Source organism: Pelodiscus sinensis, chromosome 3 (assembly GCF_049634645.1).
Source record: "Pelodiscus sinensis isolate JC-2024 chromosome 3, ASM4963464v1, whole genome shotgun sequence".
Taxonomy (NCBI): Eukaryota; Metazoa; Chordata; order Testudines; family Trionychidae; genus Pelodiscus; species Pelodiscus sinensis.
This window is the reverse complement of record NC_134713.1, coordinates 148,585,031-148,612,231: the sequence shown is the minus strand read 5'-3', so window position 1 is coordinate 148,612,231 and position 27,201 is coordinate 148,585,031. Positions and strand designations below refer to the sequence as shown.

The 27,201-nt window shown below is 43.3% G+C and overlaps 2 long non-coding RNA genes across 3 annotated transcripts in view; both read left to right on the top strand.

Moving 5' to 3' along the window:
* LOC142828018 (uncharacterized) overlaps positions 1 to 25,255 on the top strand; it is a 30,787-nt gene extending 5,532 nt beyond the window's left edge. The window contains exon 2 of the long non-coding RNA XR_012902927.1: positions 25,106 to 25,255. This is a non-coding gene — a long non-coding RNA (uncharacterized LOC142828018). The remainder of the gene's footprint in view (positions 1 to 25,105) is intronic.
* LOC112544552 (uncharacterized) overlaps positions 1 to 27,201 on the top strand; it is a 97,211-nt gene that overhangs the window by 8,243 nt on the left and 61,767 nt on the right. The window lies entirely within an intron of this gene.

Genomic DNA, 27,201 nt, shown 5'->3' with positions numbered 1-27,201 from the left:
CTCTGTGCCAAGTGGGGTTAAGCAGGGTAACCACCTTGACGTGGTCTGGTGATCACTAGGGGAACATCGGCTTCTTCAGAGAGAACTTTAAGTTATTTTTAATTTTCTTTTGTTTTGTTCTTTACCAGAATTGCCAGGCCCCTCAACAGCAGGGCTCTTTGCACAGTGATGTATCTGCTACAGTGTAGGTACACTGGTTTGAAGTGGGGCTTACCCCAGTTTGAAGTTGCACCAGTGAAAACCCTGCTTTACACCCACGGAAGTGCATCCACACTGGGTATTGGCAGAAGTATAGCTCCAGAGTTGCAGAGACCACTAACACAAACAACCTGTCAGTAACTATGGGGTGGAAAAGTGAGGGAAGCAAGCTAGAACTCCGAATAAAAAGGCATGTGGACAGATTTACTTTTCTCATTGTAAATTGCTCACTTTTGGGCCAAGGCCAGGTTTTGATTGAGAGAGAAAATAGCCCAGATCTGTCAATAATTAACTGTCATGCAATTAATGCCTCCTTAACAAATTGGCGCTTGGTAACACCTCAAGTTCAGGCTATTCATGGGAAGAGATTGATTGAGTGGCCCTGGCCATTAAATTTACCTATCCACCAAGTGTTGTTTAATACTGTATTCTGCTCATTTTAAACATTGCATGACTGCATGTGAAAATTAGATGCATTTACCCATAATCCATATTTTGGGGGAGTATTTTTTGAGATTAACCATTTACATTTTCCAGTTCCTGAAATGCAGCATTATTATAATGCATGTCCACATGAATAATATGGGGCTAGATTTTCTCCTGCACTGAGATCTCCCCCCCAACATACCCCTTGTGCTCAGGTTGGTTGGGAAAATTGGAACAGGAGTGGGCAGCCCCTGGCTATGTCCCATTGGATAGTTCTTCTCCACTAGCAAAGTTTCAGCCAGGCAGCTGAGGCCACATTCTGGTCTCAGCTGATGCTATAATTTTATTTGGCTTTGCAACCAGATTTCACCAGGACCTGTGAGGTCAGATGTGTTTTAATAGTATTTAATAGTATTCTATCTCTCTTTTCAAATTATTTTATAATATTAGGGGTAGTTTTGGTGTCCAGTGGGTAATCGTTATCTTGTTAATACTTAAATAAAAATACTTGGACATTTCATCTTAGAAAAGAGGAGACTAAGGGGGGGGGATCTGATAGAGGTTTATAAAATCATGACTGGTGTGGAGAAAGTGAATAAGGAAAAGTTATTTACTTATTCCCACAATATAAGAACTAGGAGTCACAAAATGAAATTAATAAGCAGCAGTTTTTTAGCAAACAAAAGGAAGTTTTTCTTCACTCAGCTCACAGTCAACCTGTGGAACTCCTTGCCAGAGGATGTGGTGAAGGCTAGGACTTTAACAGGGATAAGAAAAAAATAAGCTAGATTGATTCATGGAGGTTAGATACATCAATGGCTATTAGCCAGGATGGGTAGGAATGGTTTCCCTAGCCTTTGTTTGTCTGGAAATGGGTAACAGGGGAGAAATCACGTGAGGATTACCTGTTGTGTTCTCTCCCTCTGGGGCATCTGGTATTGGCCACTGTCGTCAGACAGGATACTGGGCTAGATAGACAATTGGTCTGACCTAGTATGGCCGTTCTTACGTTATGTTCTTACCGTATATTCCGGCGTACAAGACGACCTCTGAAGTTAAAAAACATCCCCCAAAAATCGGGGGTCGTCTTGTACGCCGGATGCCCCGCCGCCTGAGCCCCTCCGCGGCTTTGAAAGCCTCGGGGGAAGCCGGCGGCGGGGCATCCCAGGGGCGCATGGGCTGCCCGCCCGCCGGAGCCCCTCCGCGGCTTTCAAAGCCTTGGGGGAAGCCGGCGGCGGGGCATCCCAGGGGCGCATGGGCTGCCCGCCCGCCGGAGCCCCTCCGCGCCGCGCGGAGGGGCTCCGGAGGGGGGGCAGCCCATGCGCCCCTGGGATGCCCCGCCGCCGGCTTCCCCCGAGGCTTTGAAAGCCGCGGAGGGGCTCCGGCGGGCGGGCAGCCCATGCGCCCCTGGGATGCCCCGCCGCCGGCTTCCCCCGAGGCTTTCAAAGCCGCGGAGGGGCTCCGGCGGGGGGGCAGCCCATGCGCGCCTGGGATGCCCCCCCGCCGGCTTCCCCCGAGGCTTTCAAAGCCGCGGAGGGGCTCCGGCGGGGGGGGGGAGGGGGGGGAGCCCAGGCGCTCCTGGCGCTCCTGGCGGCTTTGCTCCCGGTGCCTCTGGTCTGCTGGGGACCAGCTCCAGCAGACCAGGGACACCGGGAGCAAAGGAGGCGGAGGGGCGCTGGGGTATAAGATGAAACCCTATCTTTTAATTAAAAAGATAGGGGGTCGTCTTATACGCCCAGTCGCCCTATACGCCGGAAAATACGGTACTTGCACACAACACAGGCATAGCAAATTCTGGCCTTATTCGAATGTCATCCCACACTGACTCTTTACTTTTTCATTTTGAAATTGTAAGTGCATGGTTGGTGTGGGCCAGATCCATTGGGGACACATTGAGTTACAGCAGCTGATGACCTGGCACAATATTTGTGAAAGGTGCTGGATTCACAGTCCAGAAAACTGAAGTCCTATTGTGTGTTACAGACAGTAGGGCTGTGTCTAGACTAGCAAGTTTTTCTGCAAAAGCAGCTGCTTTTGCGGAAAAACTTGCCAGCTGTCTACACTGGCCGCTTGATTTTGAGCAAAATCACTGACGTTCTACTGTCCGAAATCAGTGCTTCTTGCGCAAATACTTTGACGTTCCCATTCGGGCAAAAGCTCTTTTCCGGAAATGCTTTTGCGCAAAAGGTCCAGTGTAGACAGCTAAAAAGTTTTTTGCGCAAAAAAGCCCCGATGGTGAAAATGGCAATCGGTGCTTTCTTGTGCAAAACCGCATCTAGATTGGCACAGACGCTTTTCCGCAAAAGCGTCCGTGCCAATTTAGACGCTCTTTTCCGCAAATGCTTTTAACGGAAAAACTTTTCCATTAAAAGCATTTGCAGAAAATCATGCCAGTCTAGACGTAGCCTAGTAGTCCAGACTTGTCATACCAATGTACCACAATCCCCCTGAAGAAGAATCAGCCTCTTGGAGGTAAGGAGACAATTTGTTCTTGATATCCATTCATAAATCAAGTGCAAAACCCAGGTCGTGGTTCCTTCCCCACCACAGAGAATAGACCATGTGAGTCTAGATGATTTTTATTTTAGTTTTGGTTTGTTTTCTCTAGTATGGCTTTGCCCTTGCTGTGAAGATGGTAAAAACAGCCATTATCAGTTGTCTAGTCTCCTGAAGGCATTTAAAAAAAACATATGTTTAGCCAAATTAAACCTTGTCCACAGTGCTAAATGAAACAGATTTTTAAATCACTCCTTGGAAATGGTTTCATTATTGTCCCAGCCTGGTGATTCCGTGCAGCTGGTGGCCAGTCTGGTCGGGCAAGGATCAGTGCGCATTGATCTGGTTATTAATCCAGATAAAACAAAGTTTCTAGACATTGCCATCAAACAGACTCCAGGTACATATTACAACCTGCTCAGTGTTAACCCGGCTGGTCAGGACATTCAGTGGGTGGCAGCTGTCAAATATTTGAGCAGCATCACAGACAGCACTGGAGGATGCTCAAAAGATGTGACATTCATTTAGCAACGAGGAGTCCTGTGGCACCTTATAGACTAACTGAAGTGTAGGAGCATAAGCTTTCGTGGGCAAAGACCCACTTCATTTAGCAGTAGCTGCTGTCATGTTTCAGGCCCTTCATGATCTTCACTGGGGATATTGTGACATCAGGCCTGCCACAAAACTATTCTAGTGCATTTATAGAACCCCGGCCTTACCAATTCTATGGTGATGAGAAGAACACTGGACTGACATTCTCCATTTTCATCATTTCTGTCAGCTGCTCCATATCAATGGTTGGACAGGATGAGAAACTAGGATATTCAATGCTAAATCCAGCAACCACCTCCACCAGCCCCAGTTCTGTTTCAGTGGCTGTCTTGGTGTGGATATACTGGAAGCATGTAAAAATCTACATGGAAAACAAATATTTAATAATTGACTCTTCTGTCTAGCAGAGGAAGTATAATGTAATCTACTTGCTAGAAGTTGCAGCTAACCAAATTCAGGTTGGAAATAAAGACATTGTTAATAATGAAAGTGTCATTGCTCAGGACATGGACTGTTGTGTCTAGTGTTGCAGTAGGCCCTGATTCCTGATGGAATAATTAACCACTAGAACAACTTACCAAAGGTTGTGGTCAATGTTCCCTCTAATCTTTACCATCTATTTGTGGATTTTTTTTCCATCCATGTGTGGAATACATTTTTCTATATTTCAAAGCCCATGAACTAAGGGATACAGCTACACGGCCAGCAAAAGTGTTGCTGGCACAACAAGCTTGTAAGTAATGAATGTAAACCACTGGTCTCTGACCTTTTTAAACACAAGATCACTTTTTGAAATGAAGTGAAATCCAGGATCTACCTCAGACCCAATACACTTGCCCCATCTCCTTCCCACCTCTTCTCTGAGGTCCTGCCCCTCTCACTCCATCCTCCCTTTCACCAGACAGGGGCAGAGGGTGGGGGCACAGGCTCTGGTCTTAAGCTAAGGGATTTAGAGTATGAGAGGGGCTCTGAGCTGAGCCTGGGGCAAATAGTTGGGGTACAGGAGGGGGTTCAGGGTTCAGGCTCTGTAAGGGAGTTTGGGTCCTGGGGACTCAGGGCTAGGGCAGGGGCTTAGGGTGCATGAGGGGGTTCGTGACTGGGGCAGGGGTTCGGAGCTGGCTCCAGCTGGACACTGCTTACCTCAGGTGGCTCCTGGGTGGTGGTGCAGTGGAGCTAAGGCAGGTTCACCCTGCCCTGGCCCTGCACCACTCCCAAAAACAGCCCTCAAACTCCCTCCATCCCAAGCCCTATTGTGCTCCCCTCTATTCTCTGGACATAGAATACAGAGTGGGAGGGGGCACCCTGACATCAGCACCCCCTCCTCTTCTTTCTCCGCTCAGTACAGCAAGCAAGAAGCTCCTGAGAGGGTGTCAGCAGGGAGGCAGCTCTAAGGCAAAGGGTAGGAGCTGCGCAGCAGTGGGGGGAGGGGCAGCTAAAGTGCTGCGCTTGATAGCCTCTTGACCAAACCAGTCAGGATCACCTGCCAGAGGCTCCAAGATCTACCGGTAGATCCTGATCTACTAGTGGGTGATCGCTGATTTAAACTGTATATTCAATTAGACCAGCTTAAGTGCCTCACCAGAAATCAGTCTATCAGTTTGTCATGATGATGATTTAGAAACCGTTTCCAACTGAGAATGGTCTTTATTATAGTATAGGTGAGACCTTTGTGATACAAACACCTTCCCATTAGTAACTGAGCCCACCGGTTCCTTTCACAGGCCAGTGAATAGTTGCCTGATGCAAAATCTCTCAGTTATTGGTCCTGGACTGACTCGCACTGCTGTGATGCCCTTAAGATAAAAGGGTCAGACATTCACACAACCACGACTGTAAACCTCTTTGTTTTGGTCCTTACCTTACATTTAATGTGCAACTTCAGCTAATAAAATAGCAGATGCTTGCTAGTTAACATTGTGTTCTTAGCTTGGTGTTTTCAAAAGAAAAAAAATATTTTTAAGTGCTTTATCATCTAAGCATCTTCTTCTATAACTTCCTGGGTATTTAATTAGTTTACTTGCACAGGCTATAACAACTGTTTTTCTAGAAGAATAGTTTTCTGACATCAGGTTCTAATGGCATTTATAATAACTTCATAATTTCAGATCATCAAGTTATTGAATTCTAAGAATGATTAGACTTACTTGACAGTGCTGTTTTGTTGCTCTTACAACAGAAATATGCTGTTTATCTCCTAAGAGTTTCTTGAGGAAAAAATTCAATCTATACCAATGAGTAAGTTATCTTCCTCTCAAGGCATATTGATTTAAATATTGATTTCACTGTTGGAGGATTATTTCACTCCATACTCCAGTTATGCATGGTTAAGTGACAAGTATTTTATGTACCAACAAAAATGTGATTTTTGGCACAGTAATCTTATTTGTACAATTCTGACTTTTTAAATTTCAAAGTAGCTTTGCTTCCTAAACTAACCAATATTCATCTGAATCTGAATCCATTTTGCTCAATGTAAATGGATTTCATCCTGATTAAAAAGTAAACAAACATTAACCCTCCCCCCTCACAAAACTGCTTTATACTTGTTGCAAGATACTTTCATGTTTTTCAGTAGGGAATTTAGTTTCTGGAAGACAGAAGTTCTTTATACAGGAAAAGATAATGCTACAGGATCTGCTGCAATTTGTCATAAATCCAGATAGAGAATTCTCTGGGACATGAAATACTTATTTACTTCTTGTTTATACAGCATCTTTTACTTGCAGTTGCTGACTTTCATGAAGTCTAATAGTAAGAATAATAAGAATAATAACAAGCCACTGAATAGGAATCTAAGGCTAGTAATTACTGTTTTATTTTCTAGGAGTACCTAAGAGTCCCAGTCATGGAGCATAACCCTACATAAAACAAAAAATTGATCCTGCTCCAAAGAGATACAGACTTTCTCATTGTCCTCATTAGTTAGTGAATATTGTTGAAGTCTATTATTGAAGTCCCTCATACATGCTAAAATTCACATGAGTGTGCACACAACTCTGGCCTACCACCCCTAGGAGCCATTTTTATTCGTACAATTGTTCCTAGCAAATTCTTTTAGATGTTGGCGAGGAATGCCCCACCCAACATCCTCTCCCACTTCTCACTACCTTCAAGTAGCAGGCTTTTGAGAGTGTGTCTACAATGGAATAAAAGACACACAGCATGGCTGTTGTAGGCCAAGATCAGCTGACTCATGCTCATGAGACTCAAGTTGCATGGCTAAAAATTGCTGTGTAGACATTCCCCTTAAGCAAGGTCTCAGAGCTTGGGCTCCAACCTGAACCTGAATGTCTACACAGCAATTTTACAACCTAGCAGCTTAAGCTTCATGAGCTGGAGTCAGCTATTTAATTTTTATGTAGATGTATCCTATATGTCCTGCTGCAGGAGATTTTGGTGGCAACCTGAAAACTCTACTCCTTCCTCTTTTGGTACAAAATGAGTCACATTTCGGGAGGAGAGGGATGGGCACCCCAAAAATCAATTCTCATATCTTCCTGAAAATTGTGGAACCTGCCCTGTGCCTAGTAGTGTTACTGGAAGGGCAGGAGAAAGCGACATTTATGGCTACATTAAAAAGATTGTTGCCCAGTTCAGCACAAAAATGCTTAGGCCAGCTTTGCCTGTATTGTTTAGGTGTTAGCATTGTCATTGACTATTGCATAAATATCACTGGAGTTTGTGTGCTCAGAGATAGGACTTGTTTCCCTTAAAAATGTATTATAGTTAAACTTACAAATAGAGAACTCCATTCATCTTTTGTTCCAGCATTTGACCCCTCAAGACAGCAAGGGGTCTACACTGCACTGCACTGTAGGTCAAAATAAGATACATAATTTGAGTTATCCAAATTGCATATCTTATTTTGATATTATTTTGAAATGGTTTATTTCAAAATTTGGTGCTGTCTGCACAGCAGTTATTTAGAAATAAATTGCTATTCTGAAATGTCCCTTACTCCTTGTGGAATGAGGTTTACAAGGATGTTGGAATAGTGAGCCTGTTATATTTCGAAATAAAGGGCTAGTTCAAAAGATGCAGAATAGCTATTTCGGTATCCTGAAATAGCACTGCAGTGTAGATGTAGCCCAAGTCAATTTGTATGGGGGTCCAGTAACACGAGCTACCTAAGGCTGTCTCTACACTTACCAGGAGATCAGCACTGTTGGGATCGATCTCTCTGGGTTGATTTAATGGGTCTAAAGACCCACTAAATCGACAGCTGATTGCACTTACATCAACTTTGGTACTCCACTGGAGCAAGAAGAGCAAGGGGAGGTGATGGGAGAGTTTCTCCCATCCCCCTGCAGCAGAGACACCATGGTATGTACTAAGGTACGTTGATTCCAGCTACTCTAGACACGTAGCTAGAGTTGTGTACCTTAGTTGGACATTGCCCCCTAGTGTAGACCTGGTCTGAGACTTCAATTCAATCAGCAAGGGAAGCCATCACTATGCTAATAAAGCAGATAGCTTCTGCTGGCAAATGCTCTTAAGCCCTGTCTGGAATTTAAAGCTGCCCAATCCTGAAAGAAACTCTGGGGGAAAAATAAAGATTTGGGCCAATAGGGACAATTCCCCTGGGGTGACTCCACAGCAAGCATGAGGAGTAGAATTGTGGAAATGAATGTGTCCCATAATTTGTTAGTGATTGGCTAATTTATTTATATTTATTTAATTTCACCTTTCAGCAAGAAATTAGCCTTTTTTGCTGTACATGTTTTAATTGAAATCTTGATCTAAACAAATGGGCCCTCTCTTTATTAACCCCAGCAGTATAACTTTTTATTGTAAGACTATGATTCAGAGGAAATGGTGTCACTGAAACAGCCACACAACCCAAGACAAAAAATGACAGCTTTCCTCAATCAGTTCCTTTTGTGACCTTGATTTGAACCGTAATCTGTTTTAACTACATTTTTTTATTAGCCACTCAGACTTTTAGGTGATGCTTATTTTCCTGTTTTTAGACTATCGGTTTATAGGGACTTTTTAATGTAACTAATCAAGGTTGATGTATGTTATTTTGGCTATGGTTTCTAATAATTATGGGTTTTTAAAAACATATTTGCAGTTATCTGCAGTTTTTTGTCACGTTATGCATAAACTCTTCATTTTATTTTAAACAAGATAACCATGAAAATATTATTATATGAAGACTACCAGCCTGGTTTTCTAACCTTTACTCATATGAGCAGTTTTTTCCTGCAATTAATACCATTGAAATCAAGGTATACTCGAGGGAGGAAGGCTTTTCAGGATCAGAACCTTATTTAAGGTGTCTGGAACAAAGAATAAATATATACTTAAACTTTGCTAAATATTATAAAACATTGTAGCTGATAATTAGTGATTTTCTTTGCTTATGGTATTAAAGAACAGATTGTGTTACTATGCTTATTTCTACCTTTACAAACAAATACACTAGAAAAATATGTTGAGTAGAAGAAATAATGCTCATTATCAAATGCTTAATTAGATTTGCTACAGGATTTGTACTTTTGGCATAAACTTCAAAACATATTGCTGCATGGATATTCTTGGAATTCTTTACAGTTTAAAAGGAAGCATCTATGTATTTACACTAAGAACTGATCTTGATATCTAATGCAATAGTATGTTTCTTCTTATTGTTATTATTATATTATGTGTTATTATTATTATCATATTATGTGTATTATTATATTATGTAAATTAACTGATGAACCAAGATCAGGACCCTGATTCACTTGGCCATTTAACATACAGCTAGTAAGATAATGTATTTACCCCAAATTTAATTAAAAGTTAAAGCTTGGCATATCTGATTATATTTGCATTGAAACTTTCACATTTAATCCAGTATTTTGAGGACATGTACACGTGTACTGTCGTGGTTGGAGGGGGTGGGCAGCTGTGAGTAGTATTACATGCCCTGCAGTGATAGGTGTCATTGGAACAATACCAAGAGAACAAATGTTGATATTGTTCCATAGGCTAAACCTCTCAGTGCGTGTTCATTAGGGCTGTGTCTAATGGTATATTAATATTTTGTTAGAGAACAAACCGATCAAGTAATTACAAATACAGTTGTAAATTTGACAAGCAAAGTTTTTACACTGAAAAGGGAGAAGACCAAGAGACGCCATGAAATTCAGTTAGGACTTCACAGTTGCTATTGACTTTATGTAGAAGATGTTCAGATGCTATGGTGAAAGGGCATCAGTATAAAATCCATACATAGAAAGATAGATAACTCCATTAATTATTCAGTCTTCATCTTATTAAAACTTTTTATTTGTGGACTGAGCAATTTCCCTGATCCTCACCATTAGTTTGGAAGCATTACTGTATTTGTAGTACTTAAGGAGCTACTGGCTAATTTGGAAATATGTGGAAGTAGAAAAATGAATGATATATGTACAAATGGATGAATATCCTGAATGCTGCATTAATTGACACAGCCATATAGCCAGTGTGTTTGGTGTTAAAGAAAAGAATAATGCTTTTTTGATCCTAAACTTTCCCTCCCTCATCATCCGTTACATCCCCGCTTGTCACTTTTTATTAGCTGATCATGACATCTTATCTCTTGCTTGAAGGGTGGGCCAACATATTACTTTGGAGTTGATGTAAGTGACACTCCATGGATTGGCCAGCAGCAGGATCAGTAAGAGCAGCTACCACCCAGCGCCTGGCATTGTCAGGATGTCATCTCCGTGATATGCCTGGAATCCTCAGGACATTCTTGATCTGTCTTGTTACAGCCTAATAGCAGTAATGATTTGCTTTCAGTCTGTCAATGGCACTGACTTGAGCTCATCACCCAGTTGCATCTTTCTCTTTTGCTGAGCTCTGTACTTTTGTTTTTACTTCTGAGTTCTCCACATTAATGGAGCAGATCATCTCTTGTAACACAGGATTTCTATCAGAGTAGGTGAATCCTACTGAAGCAGGCGCTGGGGATGTGCCTGTGCGTGTGCCGTAAGAAAAATCATTTTATGATACAGTAACTAGTCCAAGCCAAACAAAAACCTTTCAAACTACATTTTATGGGAGTGAATTTAGTATTTGTGGAAGGTCTTAGGACTGAAATTCCTCGATCCTAATCCTGTTCCCTGCTCTTGCTTCTTTTGGCAAAAGAAGAGACAACAGCTTCCTAGGTGAACCCCTTTGGGTGAAGAAGCTACCCACATGACATAGGGTATCAGAATGGCCATCCGCTTGTTTTGGACTGATGGATGGCTCCATAGGGAGATGTTGCAGGCATTGTGAGTTAGACCATCTCATTGGCTGGCTCTGAATTTTGCTGTGATCCTGTCAGGACCACAGAGAAGCCCAGAACCAAGCCCATTTAAATGCTAATGTTATCTGGCTCAGGTGATATATTCCTCTCTCTCTCTCTTTTAAGAAAACAAAATAAAAATTGTGAAACTAAAAAAGTGGGATATAAATTTCACTTACAAACACATGTTTTATCTTATATCCAATCTGTTTGATCTTATATCCCATCCCATTAGCTAGCCCATATTTAGGATCCCAGTTTCATCAGCTGGCTGGATAGAAAGCAAATGAGGTGGAGAGTTGCAGGAAAATGGACAACAATCTCTTGTGTTTAAGAAACTAGTCTTGGACTTAGGGGAGCTGGACTCCATTCTTAGCCAGACCAGAGATTTCTGATGTTGTGTTGTGCATGACTGGAATAAAACATACCCATGAGTACCAAATTAAAATTCCACAAGTAACCTTAATTCTGGTATTTCTTAACTTTTGAGTGGTTGATCTTTAAACCTTCACATTGATTTCACTTTTGTTAGCTTTTGTGATGTAATTTCCTGCGTTTTTAAAAAGTCAACTGAACACCTCTCCCCCCTTCCAGGAAATTAATTGTGTGAAACCATACTAACCCTCTTCATGGGACATCAGCAGAGTTAGAACCCAGGGGGCTCGTCTACACTGGCCCCTTTTCCGGAAGGGGCATGTTAATTTCAGCCATCGTAGTAGGGAAATGCGCGGGGGATTTAAATATCCCCCGCGGCATTTAAATAAAAATGTCCGCCGCTTTTTTCCGGCTTTTAGAAAAGCCGCAAAAGAGCATCTACACTGGCCCCGATCCTCCGGAAAAAGCGCCCTTTTCCGGAGGATCTTATTCCGGAGGATCTTTGAAGTAGAAATAAGATCCTCCGGAAAAGGGCGCTTTTTCCGGAGGATCGGGGCCAGTGTAGACGCTCTTTTCCGGCTTTTCTAAAAGCCGGAAAAAAGCGGCGGACATTTTTATTTAAATGCCGCGGGGGATTTAAATATCCCCCGCGGCATTTAAATAAAAATGTCCGCCGCTTTTTTCCGGCTTTTAGAAAAGCCGCAAAAGAGCGTCTACACTGGCCCCGATCCTCCGGAAAAAGCGCCCTTTTCCGGAGAATCTTATTCCGGAGGATCTTTGAAGTAGAAATAAGATCCTCCGGAAAAGGGCGCTTTTTCCGGAGGATCGGGGCCAGTGTAGACGCTCTTTTGCGGCTTTTCTAAAAGCCGGAAAAAAGCGGCGGACATTTTTATTTAAATGCCGCGGGGGATATTTAAATCCCCCGCGCATTTCCCTACTACGATGGCTGAAATTAACATGCCCCTTCCGGAAAAGGGGCCAGTGTAGACGTAGCCAGGACGTTTGGATCCACAGAACAGCTATCTACCCTTATACCTTAAAAAAATAGCAGATACCAGCAGTAGGCAGTTATCCCTTATGTGGACAAACCTGTTACATGGAAAAATGATACACATTTTGTTGGTGGCTTATGCTCTTATTTGGTAGAAAATAGAGCAGGGATGGGCAAGAGACTGTCAGTGGGCTGGATCCAACCCGCCAAGCCATCAGATCTGAGCTGTGGCCATCTCACCAGAACCCTTAGGCAGAGAACAACTCACACTTTAAAAAGCCAGCTGTTCTCTATTATGGATGACTGGGGAGGGAGAAGGGAGACTTCTCATGCTGTTCCCACCCCCAAGGAAAATCTCTCAGCTCCCATTGGCCAAACTCTCAGTTTCTGGACAATAGGAGCTAAGAATTGTTGCTGGGACCTGGGGCAGTATAGGAAGCCTTCTCTCTCCCTCCTTGTCACAGGGAGCCATGTGGAGCAACGAGAAGCCTGCAACAGACAGTCTGCCTCAGGTTTCTGCTGGTGAGCACCTCCCAACCAGAGCCTGCCTCTAGCACCCCAGCCCCTCCTTTCCCCAGTCCTCTGCCCCCCTCCGCATACCCAAACCCTCCGCCCCTTCCTGCACTCATACCCCTTCCCAGATCTGGCACCCCAATGCCCTGCCCCAGATCACAATCCCCTCTATCCTAGGTCACATCCCAAAACCGTGAATCCCAGTCCTTTGCCCTAGGTCACAACTACTTCCTTCACTGAAACACACTGCCCCCCCGACTCCATTCTCTTTTCTGTGTCTAACCTCCATCCTAGACCCCAGAATTCCTCCATTAATATCCTAGAAGAGTGCAGCCCGTGACCACTCTTCAAGGGTATGTCTACACTACCCCGCTAGTTCGAACTAGCGGGGTAATGTAGGCATACCGCACTTGCAAATGAAGCCCAGGATTTGAATTTCCCGGGCTTCATTTGCATAAGCGGGGAGCCACCATTTTTAAAACCCCACTGGTTTGAACCCCGTGCAGCGCGGCTACACGGGGCACGAACTAGGTAGTTCGAACTAGGCTTCCTAGTTCGAACTACCGTTACTCCTCGTGAAATGTAGGAATAAGAGATCTTCCGGAAAAGGGCTTTATTCCGGAGGATCGTGCCAGTCTAGACGCTTTTCCCCAAGCCGGAAAAAAAGCGGCGGCCATGTTTATTTAAATCCCGCGGGGGATATTTAAATCCCCCGCGGATTTCCCTATTCTGAAGTTGGAAATTAACATGCCTCTTCCGGAGAAGGGGCCAATGTAGACGTAGCCATAGATTCATAGACTTTAAGGTCAGAAGGGACCATTATGATCATCTAGTCTGACCCCCTGCACAGTGCAGGCCACAGAATCTCACCCACCCCTCCCAGAATAATCCTCTCACCTATATCTCAGATATTGAAGCCTTCAAAAACTTTGAAGACCACAAGATGCAGAGAATCCTCCAGCTGTGATCTGTACCCCATGCTACAGAAGAAAGAGAAAAACCTCCAGGGTCTCTGCCAATCTACTCTGGAGGAAAATTCCTTCCCGACCCCAAATATGGCGATCAGCTAAACCCTGAGCATGTGGGCAAGACTCATCAGCCAGACACCCAGAAAGTTCTCTATAGTAACTCCTATCATCCCTCCATTGACCTATTTCTCACTGATAATGAATGGTCAATTAGTTACCAAGATCATGTTATCTCGTCAAACCATCCCCTTCATAAACCCATCTAGTTTAATCTTGAAACCAGATAGATCTTTTGCCCCCACTACTTCCCTTGGTAGGCCGTTCCAGAACTTCACTCCTCTAATGGTTAGAAACCTTCGTCTGATCTCAAGTCTAAACTTCCTACGAGCCAGCTTATATCCATTTGTTCTTGTGTCCACATTGGTATTAAGCTTAAATAATTCCTCTCCCTCCCTGGTATTTATCCCTCTAATATATTTAAAGAGTGCAATCATGTCCCCCCTCAGCGTTCTTTTGGTTAAGGTAAACAAGCCAAGCTCCTTAAGTCTCCTTTCATAAGACAGGTTTTCCATTCCTCGGATCATCCTAGTGGCCCTTCTTTGTACCTGTTCCAGTTTGAATTCATCCTTCTTAAACGTGGGAGACCAGAACTGCACACAGTATTCCAAATGGGGTCTCACCAATGCCTTGTATAATGGTACTAACACCTCCTTATCTCTACTGGAAATACCTCGCCTAATACATCCCAAGTCCTTGTATAATGGCATCTCCTTATCTCTACTGGAAATACCTCGCCTAATACATCCCAAGACCGTATTAACCTTTTTCATGGCCATGTCACAATGGCGGCTCATAGTCATCCTATAATCAACCAGGACTCCAAGGTCCTTCTCCTCCTCCGTTACTTCCAACTGATGTGTCCCCAGCTTATAACTAAAATTCTTGTTATTAATCCCTAAATGCATAACCTTACACTTCTCACTATTAAATTTCATCCTATTGCTATCACTCCAATTTACAAGATCATCCAGATCTTCCTGTATGATATCCGGATCCTTTTCTGAATTGGCAATAGCTCCCAACTTTTTGTCACCCGCAAATTTTATCAGGACACTTCCACTTTTAGTGCCAAGGTCAGTGATAAAAAGATTAAATAAAATTGGCCCCAAAACTGATCCCTGAGGAACTCCGCTAGTAACCTTCCTCCAACCTGACAGTTCACCTTTCAATATAACCCGCTGTAGTCTCCCCTTTAACCAGTTGCTTATCCACCTCTCAACTTTCATATTAATCCCTATCTTTTCCAATTTAACCAATAATTCCCCATGTGGTACTGTATCAAATGCTTTACTAAAGTCGAGTAGATTAGATCCACTGCATTTCCTTTATCTAAAAAATCTGTTACTTTCTCAAAAAAGGAGATCAAGTTGGTTTGGCACGATCTACCTTTTGTAAAACCATGTTGTAATTTGTCCCAATTGCCATTAGCCTCAATGTCTCTAACTACTTTCTCCTTCAAAATTTTTTCAAAGATCTTGCATACTACAGATGCCAAACTAACAGGCCTATAGTTACCCTGGTCGCTTTTTTCCCTTTCTTAAAAATAGGAACTATATTAGCAATTCTCCAGTCAAATGGTACAACCCCTGAGTTTAGAGATTTATTAACAAATTTTGCTAATGGACTTGCAAGTTCCTGTGCCAGTTCCTTTAATATTCTTGGATGAAGATTATCTGGGCCCCCCGATTTATTCCCATTAAGCTGTTCAAGTTTGGCTTTTACCTCGGATATGGTAATATCTACCTCCATATCTTTAGTCCCATTTGTTATGTAACCATTATCCCTAAGCTCTTCATTAGCCTCATTAAAGACTGAAGCAAGGTATTTGTTTAGATATTGGGCCAGTCCTAGATTATCCTTAACCTCCACTCCATCCTTAGTAATTAGCGGTCCTACTTCTTCTTTTTTTGTTTTTTTTCCTATTTATATGACTATAAAACCTTTTACTATTGGTTTTAATTCCCTTTGCAAGGTCCAACTCTACCTGACTTTTAGCCTTTCTCACTTTGTCCCTACATGCTCTAACCTCAATAAGGTAGCTTTCTTTACTGATCCCTCCCATTTTCCACTCCTTATATGCTTTCTGCTTTTTCTTAATCACCTCTCTGAGATGCTTGCTCATCCAGCTTGGTCTAACACACCTGCCTATAAATTTTTTCCCTTTTCTTGGGATACAGGCTTCTGACAGCTTCTGCAACTTTAACTTAAAGTAATTCCAGGCCTCCTCCACCTCAAGATCCATAATTTCTTTAGTCCAATCAACTTCCCTAATTTCCTTAATTTATTAAAGTTAGCCCTTTTGAAATCAAAAACTCTAGTCTCAGATTTATTTTTGTTTATCCTTCCATTTAATTTGAACTGAATTAGCTCATGATCACTCGAGCCAAGGTTGTCCCCTACAACCATTTCATCTATGAGGTCCTCGCTACTCACCAAAACCAAATCTAAAATAGCATCCCCCTTGTTGGTTCAGCAACTACTTGATGAAGGAATTCATCAGCTATCACATCTAGGAAAATCTGAGTCCTATTATTATTACTAGCACTTGTTCTCCAGTCTATATCTGGAAAGTTGAAATCTTCCATGATCACACAGTTTCCATGAGCATTTACTTCATTAAAAACATTAAAGAGGTCTCTATCCATATCCAAATTGGTTCCTGGTGGTCTATAACACACCCCAAGCACTATCCCAGGGGAGGATCTGATAGTTTTCTTTCCCAATGTGATTTTTGCCCAAACAGTCTCTGTCTTCTCCATTCCATCACTTTTTATTTCTTTATAATCTACCTAATCTTTGATATACAATGTGACTCCACCATCTTTACCCTTATTTCTGTCTTTCCTAAACAGCACATACCCTTCAATACCTGTACTCCAGTCATGCCTAGTATTCCACCATGTTTCTGTTATTCCTATAATATCTGGTTTAACTTCCTGGACCAATAGCTCTCGTTCCTCCTTTTTGTTACCTAGGCTCCTCGCATTGGTGTACAAACATCTTAATTTTTGCTGTTTGGCCTCATGCACATTCATTACCCAATTTGGAACTGACATTGTACCTCCAATATGACCTATTAGACTAGTATCCACTCTACCCTTCCTCATGTACATTCTCCTGCCCCCAGCTATATCCTTTCTTCTTTGTTTTCCTCTCTCTCAGTGTTAAAATCTGGCGTAGAGATTACCTGGACATCTCCCAACTGTCTCGCCCAAATTCCTAGTTTAAAGCTCTCTTAATCAGTTGAGCCAGCCTCCATCCTAGAAGTCTATTTCCCTCCCTACTTAGGTGAAGTCCATCCTGAGAGAACAGTCCTCTGTCCATAAATGCCTCCCAGTGACCATACATCCCAAAGCCCTTGTTGTAGCACCACTGCCTAGCCATCTATTGATCATCATAATCCTGTCACATCTTAGTTGCCCTTCTCTAGGAACAGGCAGAATCCCACTAAAGATCACCTGAGCCTCAATTTCCTTGGGCCTCCCCAGCCTAGCATAGTCTCCCTTAATTCGTTCCAGCGAGAATCTAGCCGTATCATTTGTTCCTACAAGAAGGATGATCAATGGATTCCTTCCTGCTCCCTTAATAATCCTCTTCAACCTCAGTTCCACATCCTGTATCTTAGCACCTGGCAGACAGCACACCCTTCTATTCTCTGGATCAGCTCTGGTTATGGGCCTATCTATTCTTCTCAATAAGGAGTCCCCAATCACATAGACCTGACTTTTCCTAGTGACAGTGCGATTCTCTGGTCTATCTCTTGGGGTGTGTCTACACTACAAGACTAATTCGAACTAACTTAATTCAAATTAGTTAATTCGAACTAAGCTAATTCGAACTAGTGCATCTAGACCTAAAAACTAGTTTGAATTAGTGTTTTGCTAATTCGAACTAGCATGTCCACATTGAGTGGACCCTGAACCGAGGTTAAGGATGTCTGGAATCAGTGCCGGCAGGGCATCAGATTAGGATTTAGAGCGTGGAGCTGCTGTCTCAGGCTAGCCGAGGGCTGTTCTTAAAGGGACCCGACCCCCACCCCAGACAGACAGTTTTCAGGGGTTCCCCACTCGCTTGTCTAACTTGATGAGGGACAGCAAAGCAGTACTGGCTTGGAGTGCCCTGAATGCCCACACTCGGCATATCACAGGATTCGGCCATCAGCCTGGCTGCACTTGCCGCAGGCTGCTATCCGGGGGGGGATCAACCAGGGGGCTGCAGGAGAGCTTCCACCCCGAGGAGCCCGCAGAACCACCCCAGTCCTCCCCATCGGGGGCTCGTAACCCATTCCTCCCTCACCTCCTTCCACTTACCCCTCCCTAACCCCCCTTCCTGATGTACAAAATAAAGGACACATGTGTTCAAAAATAGAAACTCTCTTTATTGCACAAAACTCGGGGAGACTAGGAAAAGGAGGTGGGAGAGGGAAAGAGAGAGGGTGCGAGAGGGGAGGGCAACTAAAATGATCAGGGGTTTGGAACAGGTCCCATATGAAGAGAGGCTGAAGAGACTGGGACTGCTCAGCTTAGAAAAGAGGAGACTGAGGAGGGATATGATAGAGGTCTATAAAAGCATGAATGGTGTGGAGAGGGTGCATAAAGAAAAGTTCTTCATTAGTTCCCATAATAGAAGGACTAGAGGACACCAAATGAAATGAATGGGTAGCAGGCTTCAAACTAATAACAGAAAGTTCTTTGTCAAAAAGCAAATAGTCAACCTGTGAAACTCCTTGCTGCGGGAGGCTGTGAAGGCTAGAACTAGAACAGAGTTTAAAGAGAAGTTAGATAAAGTCATGGAGGTTGGATCCATGGATTTCTATTAGCCAGGGGGTAGAAATGGTGTCCCTGGCCTCTGTTTGTAGAAGGCTGGAGATGGATGGCACGAGACAGCGGGTGGCTGGTTCGTGCTGTGCCAGGTGCAGGGTCTGCTGGCTGGGTGCTGGCAGGCTTGCACCTGGCACGGGCACCGTAGCCAGACCGTGCCCCTTTAAAGGCTCCGGGGCTGGGAATGGGGCAGACGAGTTTCCCTGGTGGTGTCCAGAGTGGCCACCAGAGAAAGCTGGGGAGGGCTAGCCTCCCACTAGTTCGAATTAAGTGGCTACACAGCCCTTAATTCGAACTAGGTGTTAGTCCTCGTAGAATGAGGTTTACCTAGTTCAAATTAAGTGCTCCGCTAGTTCGAATTAAGTTCGAACTAGCGGTTTGCCTGTGTAGCGCCTATCAAAGTTAATTCGAACTAACGGCTGTTAGTTCGAATTAACTTTGTAGTGTAGACATACCCAGGGTTCCTCTGGCTGCAAGTCCTTGCTATTCCTATTTTCCCTTGTAATCCTCTTTAACCCATCCTGTATCCTCCTAATGCTCATTATTGGTGTTGTCTCTATTAACTCTTCCCCCTGTATCTATGGGACTAGCCCACTCTTCTCTTCTTCTTCACCCTTCTATCTTCATTATCTACCTGCTGTACCCCTTCTTCATTCTCCAGCTCCACATATCTGTTCTTGAGCTCTATTTTTCCTTCACTGACCCATCTTTTCCTCTGCCTGGTTCTCTGAGTCACATGTTTCCACTGTCCATTTTCTTCGCCCAGCAGTCCCCCCTCTCCAATGTGTCCACATTTTTTTTTGTAGTGGGGTGCCTAGAACTGGACACAATACTCCAGATGTGGCCTCACCAGAGCCGAATAAAGGGGAATAATGACATCTCTGCATCTGCTGGCAATGCCCCTCTTAATGCAACCTAATATGCCATTTGCCTTCTTGGCTACAAGGGCACACTGTTGACTCATATCCAGCTTCTCATCCACTGTAACCCCCAGATTCTTTTCTGCAGAACTACTACTTAGCTGGTTGGTCCCCAGCCTGTAACAATGCTTGGGATTCTTCCATCCCAAGTGCAGGACTCTGCACTTGTCCTTGTTGAACCTCATCAGATTTCTTGTGGCCTAATCCTCCAATTTGTCTAAGTCACTCTGGACCCTATCTCTGCCCTCAAGCGCATCTACCTCTCCCTCTAGTTTAGTGTCATCTGCAAACTTGCTGAGGGTGCAATCCATCCCCTCATCCAGGTCATTAATAAAGATATTGAACAAAACTGAACCTAGAACCGAACCACTATCCTGACATCAAGCCATTGATCACTACCCACTGGGCCTGGCCTTCTAGCCATCTTTCTATCCATCTTACTGTCCATTTATCCAATCTACATTCCTTTAACTTGCTGGCAAGAATATTGTGGGAAACCATATCAAAAGCCTTGCTAAAGTCAAGGTATATCACATCCACTGACTTTCCCACATCCACAGAGCCAGTTACCTCATCATAGAACCTAATCAGATTGGTCAGGCACGACTTTCCCTTTGTGAATCTATGCTGAGTATTCCTAATCACTTTCCTCTCTTCCAAGTGCCTCAAAATGGATTCCTTAAGGATCCCCCCATGATTTTTCCAGGAACCGAGGTAAGACTGACCAGCCTATTGTTCCCTGGATCATCCTTCTTCCCTTTTTTGAAGATGGGCACTATATTTGCCTTTTTCCAATCATCCGGGATTTCTCCCGACCTCCACGACTTTTCAAAGATAATGGCCAAAGGCTCCGCAATGACATTTGCCAACTCCCTCAGTACCCTCGTTTGCATTAAGTCCAGACCCATGAATTTGTGTATGTTTAGCTTTTCTAAATAGTTCCTAACCTGTTCTTTACCCACGAAGGGCTGTCCATCTTCATCCCATCTTGTGTCACTTAGCTCATTTGTCCATGAATAGAGAGGCAAAGAAAGCATTGAGTACTTCACCTTTCCCCACATCATCTGTCACTAGGTTACCTCCTTCATCCAGTAGGGGCCGCACACCCTCTCTGATCACCTTCTTCTGGTTAACATGCCTGTAGAAACCTTTCTTGTTATCCTTCACATCCTTACCCAGTCACAATTCCATTTGCACTTTCGCCTTCCTGATAACCCCCCCGGCATTCTCGAGCTATACATTTAAACCCCTCCCTGGTCATTTGTCCAAGTTTCCACTTTTTGTAAGCTTCCTTTTTGTGCTTAAGTTCACCAAGGATTTCCTCTGTAAGCCAATCCGGTTTCCAACCATGTTTGCCTCTCTTGCTACGCATCAGGCTGGTTTCTTTCTGTGCCTTCAATAAGGCTTCTTTAAAATACTGCCAGCTGTCCTGGACTCCTTTCCCTTCATGTTAGCATCCCAGGGAATCCTGCCCATCAGATCTCTGAGGGAGTCAAAATCTGCTTTTTTGAAGTCTAAGGTATGTATTTTACTACTCTCTTTTCTTCCTTTGGTCATGATCACTGCTTCCCAGGTTGTCACCCACCTCTACTTCCCCTATTAGTTCCTCCCTGTTTGTGAGCAGAAGGTCAAGCTGCGCTCGGCCCCTGGTCGGATCCTTCAGCACTTGTGTCAAGGAGTTATCCCCAACATTCTCCAAAAACTTCCTGGATTGCCTATGTACTGCCGTATTGGTCTCCCAACAGATGTCAGGGTGATTAAAGTCCCCCACGAGAACCAGGGCCTGCGATCTGGAAGCTTCTTTCAGTTGTCCAAAGAAAGCCTCATCTACCTCATCCACCTGATTCAGTAGCCTGTAGCAGACACCAACCACAACATCACTGCTGTTGTTTGCTCCTCTAAACTTAACCCATAGACTCGCAACAGGTTTTTCTCCCTCTTTATACTGGAGTTCAGAGCAATCAAAGTGCTCTCTTACATACAGTGCAACTCCTCCTCCTTTTCTCCCCTGCCTGTTCTTCCTGAACAGTCTATACCCTTCAATGACAGTGCTCCAGTCATGCGAGTCATCCCAAGTCTCTGTTATCCCAATTAAATCATATTTCTTTGACTGGGCCAGGGCCTTCAGTTCTTCCTGTTTGTTGCCCAGGCTTCTCGCATTAGTGTACAAACACCTCAGATAACCAGTTGACCTCCCTATCTTCTCCATTGAAATCAGGGGTCCTCCTTTGTTGCTTGTTCCTCTTTGCATTTCTTCCTGGTATCTGACTTTCCCACTCCCCTTGGGGTTTTGGTCACCATCCCCCGATGAACCTAGTTTAAAGCCCTCCTTGCTAGGTTTGCAAGCCTGCCCATGAAGATGCTCCTTCCTCTCTTGGTTAGGTGGATCCCATCTCTTCCTAACAATCCTTGTGCCCGGAACAGAGTCCCATGGTCAAAGGAACCAAAGTCCTCTGTCCGACACCACCTGCGCAACCACGCATTTACTTCCTCAATTCGACAATCCCTGCCCAGCCCTTTCCCTTCAACAGGGAGGATGGACGAGAACACCACTTGGGCTCCGAATTCTTGGATCCTTCTTCCCAGCGCTACATTATCTGCAGTAACACGCTCAAGGTCATTCTTGGCTGTATCATTAGTTCCCACGTGGAGAAACAGGAAGGGGTAGCAATCTGAAGGTTTGATCAATTTGGTAAGCCTCTCAGTCGCATCCTGAATTCGAGCTCTTGGTACGCAGCACACCTCTTGAGATTCCAGGTCCAGGTGGCTCAGTCCCTCTTAGGAGGGAGTCCTCAACCACCACCACCACCTGTCATTTTCTTTTGGGGGTGGTGGCTGTGGAATCCCCATCTCTAGGACTACGCATCCCATGCCTTCCAGTAGATGGTGTTCCCTTCCGGTTTCTTCCTTGTGAGGTCTCTTCCAAAGCATTCAGCACTGCAGAGCCTGTGGAGAGAGCCTGAAAGCGATTACTTACCTCCATAGCATTGGGGGATTCCCGTGCTGGCCTTTTTCCCCTTCTAGAAGTTACATGCTGCCAGTTCTCTTCCTGGTCCCGTACTGACCTGTCTTCCTATTCTGCCTGCCATGCTTGAAGCATTAAATGCTGCCTTCTATCGAGGAAATCTTCATCCTCTCTGATCGAGCGTAGGGTCGACACTTGGACCTCCAGTCCTCTAATTTTTTCTTCCAAAATGGCGACCAGCTTGCACTTAGTGCAAATGAAATCTGTTCTTTCTTCCAGGGGGAAGACAAACATGGCACACTCCATGCAGGTAACAACAGCAGACCTATCACCATCCATCACTGCTGTCCTGGAGAAGGGATTTAAAAAGAAAGGCAAGAGAACCTCGCCCCATTCCCTCTCCCCTTCCAAACTCCCTCTCTAAACTCCCTGTTAGCACTCACCTGGTTCTGGAGGAGAGAGTGATCTAGTAGTTTTGAACAGTAGAGCCAAGCACATGACTTTGGTGCACTGATTTCAACTACCCTTAGAAACAACAGAGGCATTTTTGATTAAACAAAAAATTACTTAGGCAGAGAAAAATTTCAGCCCAAATCAAAGTCTGGCAAAATTGTCAGGAACTGAATACAGGGGGTTATAATGGAAAGTAAAGTATTAGATAGCCGTAACTAAAGGTGTCACTCACTGCCAGTTCCACTACTAATAACTTAGTAGCTGATCCTGCATACAGATCCATGTTTTTCTACGGAGCTCCACTGACTTCACTGAAGCCCCCTCATGGGCACTATATTCTATTTGGGTGTTCCCGACTGCATGTTTGGGACGGTCGGTTTCTTAGCTTTTGCAATTTAGTAGATTTACATTTGTCAAGTGAATAAAAATTAAATAATTTACAATGATGTCCACTTAGGTATCATATGTCATGGGCTATTGTAAGTGGTATGTTATTCTGTACAAAAACAGAAGTAGAAGTTTTCACCAAGAATTATCTTTGTCAAGAAAACAATAGTAAAAAGAAGGAAAGTCAATGGGACATGTGTAACCCACACTCCTAGGCTATGTCTACATTGCTTCATTTGCATGATGAATTGAAGCCATTTTTGTGCAAGAGGCTTTTGCAAAAAAAGGAGCGCTCTATACACCTCCTTTTGTGCAAACCTCCCCTCTTGCACAAGAGCTGTTTTTCCTAATTTTTTCAGGAAGAAAGGCTCTTGCGCAAGAGGAGGGTTTTGCGCAAAAAGGAGCTGTGTAGATGCCCCTCATTAATTATGCAAATGAAGTGCAGCAATATGCTAATCCATGCTTCATTTGCATAGGCTTTTGCGCAAGAGGGATGCAATGTAGACATAGCCCTCGTGTGGTTCCCTGTCCCTTGTAGTGGCACTTGCAGTGAGAGATAAGAACAAGTGAGCCCCTATTTTGTAACTGCCTGCAGGCAGATTTGAATCTGGGACCTCTGGAGTTCAGTGTAGGAACCTCTAGTGCTTGAGCTAAAAACCCAGCCAGTTCAAGCTGCTGAGTCTTCTCCACTGAGCTCCAGAGGTCTCAGGTTTAAAGCCGCCTACAGGGCATATGCATATATGTCTTCAGGGAACTTGAACACACAATGGCTTTTGGCTTCTGCAGACAAAAAAAAGTCTTCACAGGTTTAAAAGGGATGCACACAGGAAACAAGCCCAGGAGATTTACATAGCTTCAAAATTTCACTAGATGCAAATTTTGGGGGAGATTCATGTTTCTCCATCTTTCAAAATGTGCATTTGGTTGCAATATTGTTTGCGCCCACCCGCAATGTTAACTTGTGACCTTGAAATTCCTGGAAAATGTTTTTAGAAGGTTGTTTGTACTATTCTCTATGGGGCATTGCAATGGAAACACTGTTTATTTTATTTTGTAGGAAGGGAGAGTGAAATTCCCTTTCTTATGGTTGGGAGTTTGTGTGGCTCTTTACGTTTTCAACAAATCTATAATTTTACACGCCAAAGTCTTGAGAAGTGTTTGACTGCCCATGGCTTTTGTGTGCATTTCCAGATGGCAGATGCCATTTTGTGTTTTGCATAAACTGACTAAATTTCCTTGCTCTTTGTACATATTGCAGAGAAACCATTCTCTGCTTTCAATAGGACAGAACAGCTCGTTGGCATCAAAACCACTTCTGGTCTGGTGTTACAGAAAATATTTAAGGGGGAATTCTGAGACCAAGCTGGTGACAATAAAAACTTAATACATTGTAACACAGGGAAAAGGTTTAACAGTTATATTAGAATTATCTTGAGGGCTCTTCCCAGTATAGCTGAACTAAATCAGCCAGAGTAACTTTATGGTGGAAGGTATAATATGATATATGCTTTCCCAATATTTATTTAAATGGAGAAACGTATGTTGTATAGGAATAAGCATTATTTTTTGTTCATCTTGCCAGTGCAGGTTTGTTCCCTGTGGTGTACTTTGTAGATCTTTGTTTTAAATACCCTAGCACTGGATCTTCAACTGCATTGAATCTTTTATTCTATCTGTGTTAGCTTATTTATAGAAAGTAAATGTATTGCTTTTCCAGATACAAAGACCAAAGCAGAACCTTAAGAAATCTACTTTAATTGGAGATGAAGAGAAAGAAAGAAAGAAAGAAAGAAAGAAAGAAAGAAAGAAAGAAAGAAAGAAAGAAAGAAAGAAAGAAAGAAAGAAAGAAAGAAAGAAAGAAAGAAAGGTCTATATGAGCAGGCATGCAATGAGTGAAATCCTGGCTCCATTGAAGACAATGGGAATTTTGCCACTGACTTCATTGGGGCCAGGATTTCACACATTGTGTATGTCTTCTGTGACTGTTTGCACTGAACTTAATACAAAATGGGAGTCTCTCTGTAGATAGCAGAGTTCTTACAGATTTGAGATTTAAAGGTGCAGCACTTTAAAAACAAAGGCACAACAAGGAGTAACATAGCTAAACACACCATAATTTCAAACGAATCTCTAATTTGATCTTATAATTGTATGTTTAGATGTTCAGAGGCAGGCATGGGAGAAGTTATGTATTATTGCCTTAAGAATGGAAATACGTTTTTTCAAATTGATAAAGTATGTTAAGTATAAAATGAGGTTTTAAAATAACCTCTTTCCAATTAGTTGTATGCTCACTCCGACAACACCCTGCAGAAGAAAAGCAAAACAAATAATCTGCCTATTTTAGAAAGAATACAGAAGTCTGTACTTTTTTGTGTTCAAAGAAACTAAGATGATATGTCATGCTGTTAATCAGATTTTTATCATTTTAAGTGGTGTGCAGATATAGTTGAAGTGGGCAGTGTACATAATAACATAATTATGGGTGTTATAATGACGTAACAGCAGCAGGAGCTCTGCTCCTGACTCCTTGGTTTTCCATTCCCACCCACCATGACCTACAGCTATATTTAGTTGTTTTTCACAGTGCTACCTAAAGCTGCAGTCCCAAGTATTTTGTTGAGTAAAATAATAGAGATAAGACCATATTGATTTTCCATGACAGTCTAAACACTGGAACCTTTCCTTGCAGATGATTGTTCTTATTTTTTAAATTATGTGTATTATTGTCTTCTCTATATGGAGTGCAACTTCACTCGGGGTAGATTCTCAGCTAGAGTAAATTGTCCTTACTCCACTGAAAGAAACATAGCCAGAACCACTGATACCAGCTGGAGATCTGTTCCTACACATTTTAAAACATGTTTGTGAATTGTAGAAGAACTGAGATGATTAAATAACTAAGTGGCACTTGGGGACTTGAATAAAGGAAGTTTTGACTGCTGAATTACTGTCCTTTAACAGTTCTCAGGCTAGCATTTTTGGCACCACTCATCATTGCAGTTCCAGGAACACCTGATAAACCACTTACAGGTGAGACCTCTACATCTATGTAACACTAAGGTGATGGTGGACAATAAACCTCATACCCGTGATAAACATTTGCTATAGAATCATAGGTTTAGAAGGGATCCACAAAGGTCATCTAGTCTAACCTGCTGCCGAGATGCTGGATATGTTGTGTCTAAGCTATCCAAGACAGATGGCTATCCAGCCTTCTTTTGAACAGCTCCAGCAGAATAGTTTCCATCACCACCCCAGGCAGTCTGTTCCATTGTCCTGTTGTTACAGTTAGGAAGTTTTTCCTGAGATTTAACCTAAATTGCCTATGGTGTAGTTTGAACCCATTGCGTCTTGTTTGTGCTCTATGGCAGCCTTTCAAGTATTTGAAGACCGTGATCATGTGGCCCTCAAACACCTCTTTTCCAAACTAAACATATCCAGTTCCTTCAGCCTTTGATCAGCTGGCTTCCATTCTATCCCTTTGATCCTCTTTGTTGCTGCCCTCTGGATCCTTTCCAGTTTTTCCACATCCTTTCTGTACATTGATGAGCAAAACTGGACACAGTACTGCAGCCGAGGCCTCAGCAGAGCTGAGTAGTGCAGTATTATCACCTCCCATGACTTGCATGATATGCCTCTGGTAATGCAACCTACAACTGCATTTGCTTGTTCTGCAACGGCATCATATTGCTAACTTCTGTTGGGGTTGTGATCAGCATGGTGCAATAGTAATGGGTCTTTTGATGCCTCCTGGTTATAGTTAGTGTATTACTATGGTACAATGGATCTGTGCAAGTTTCCTTGTGCAGT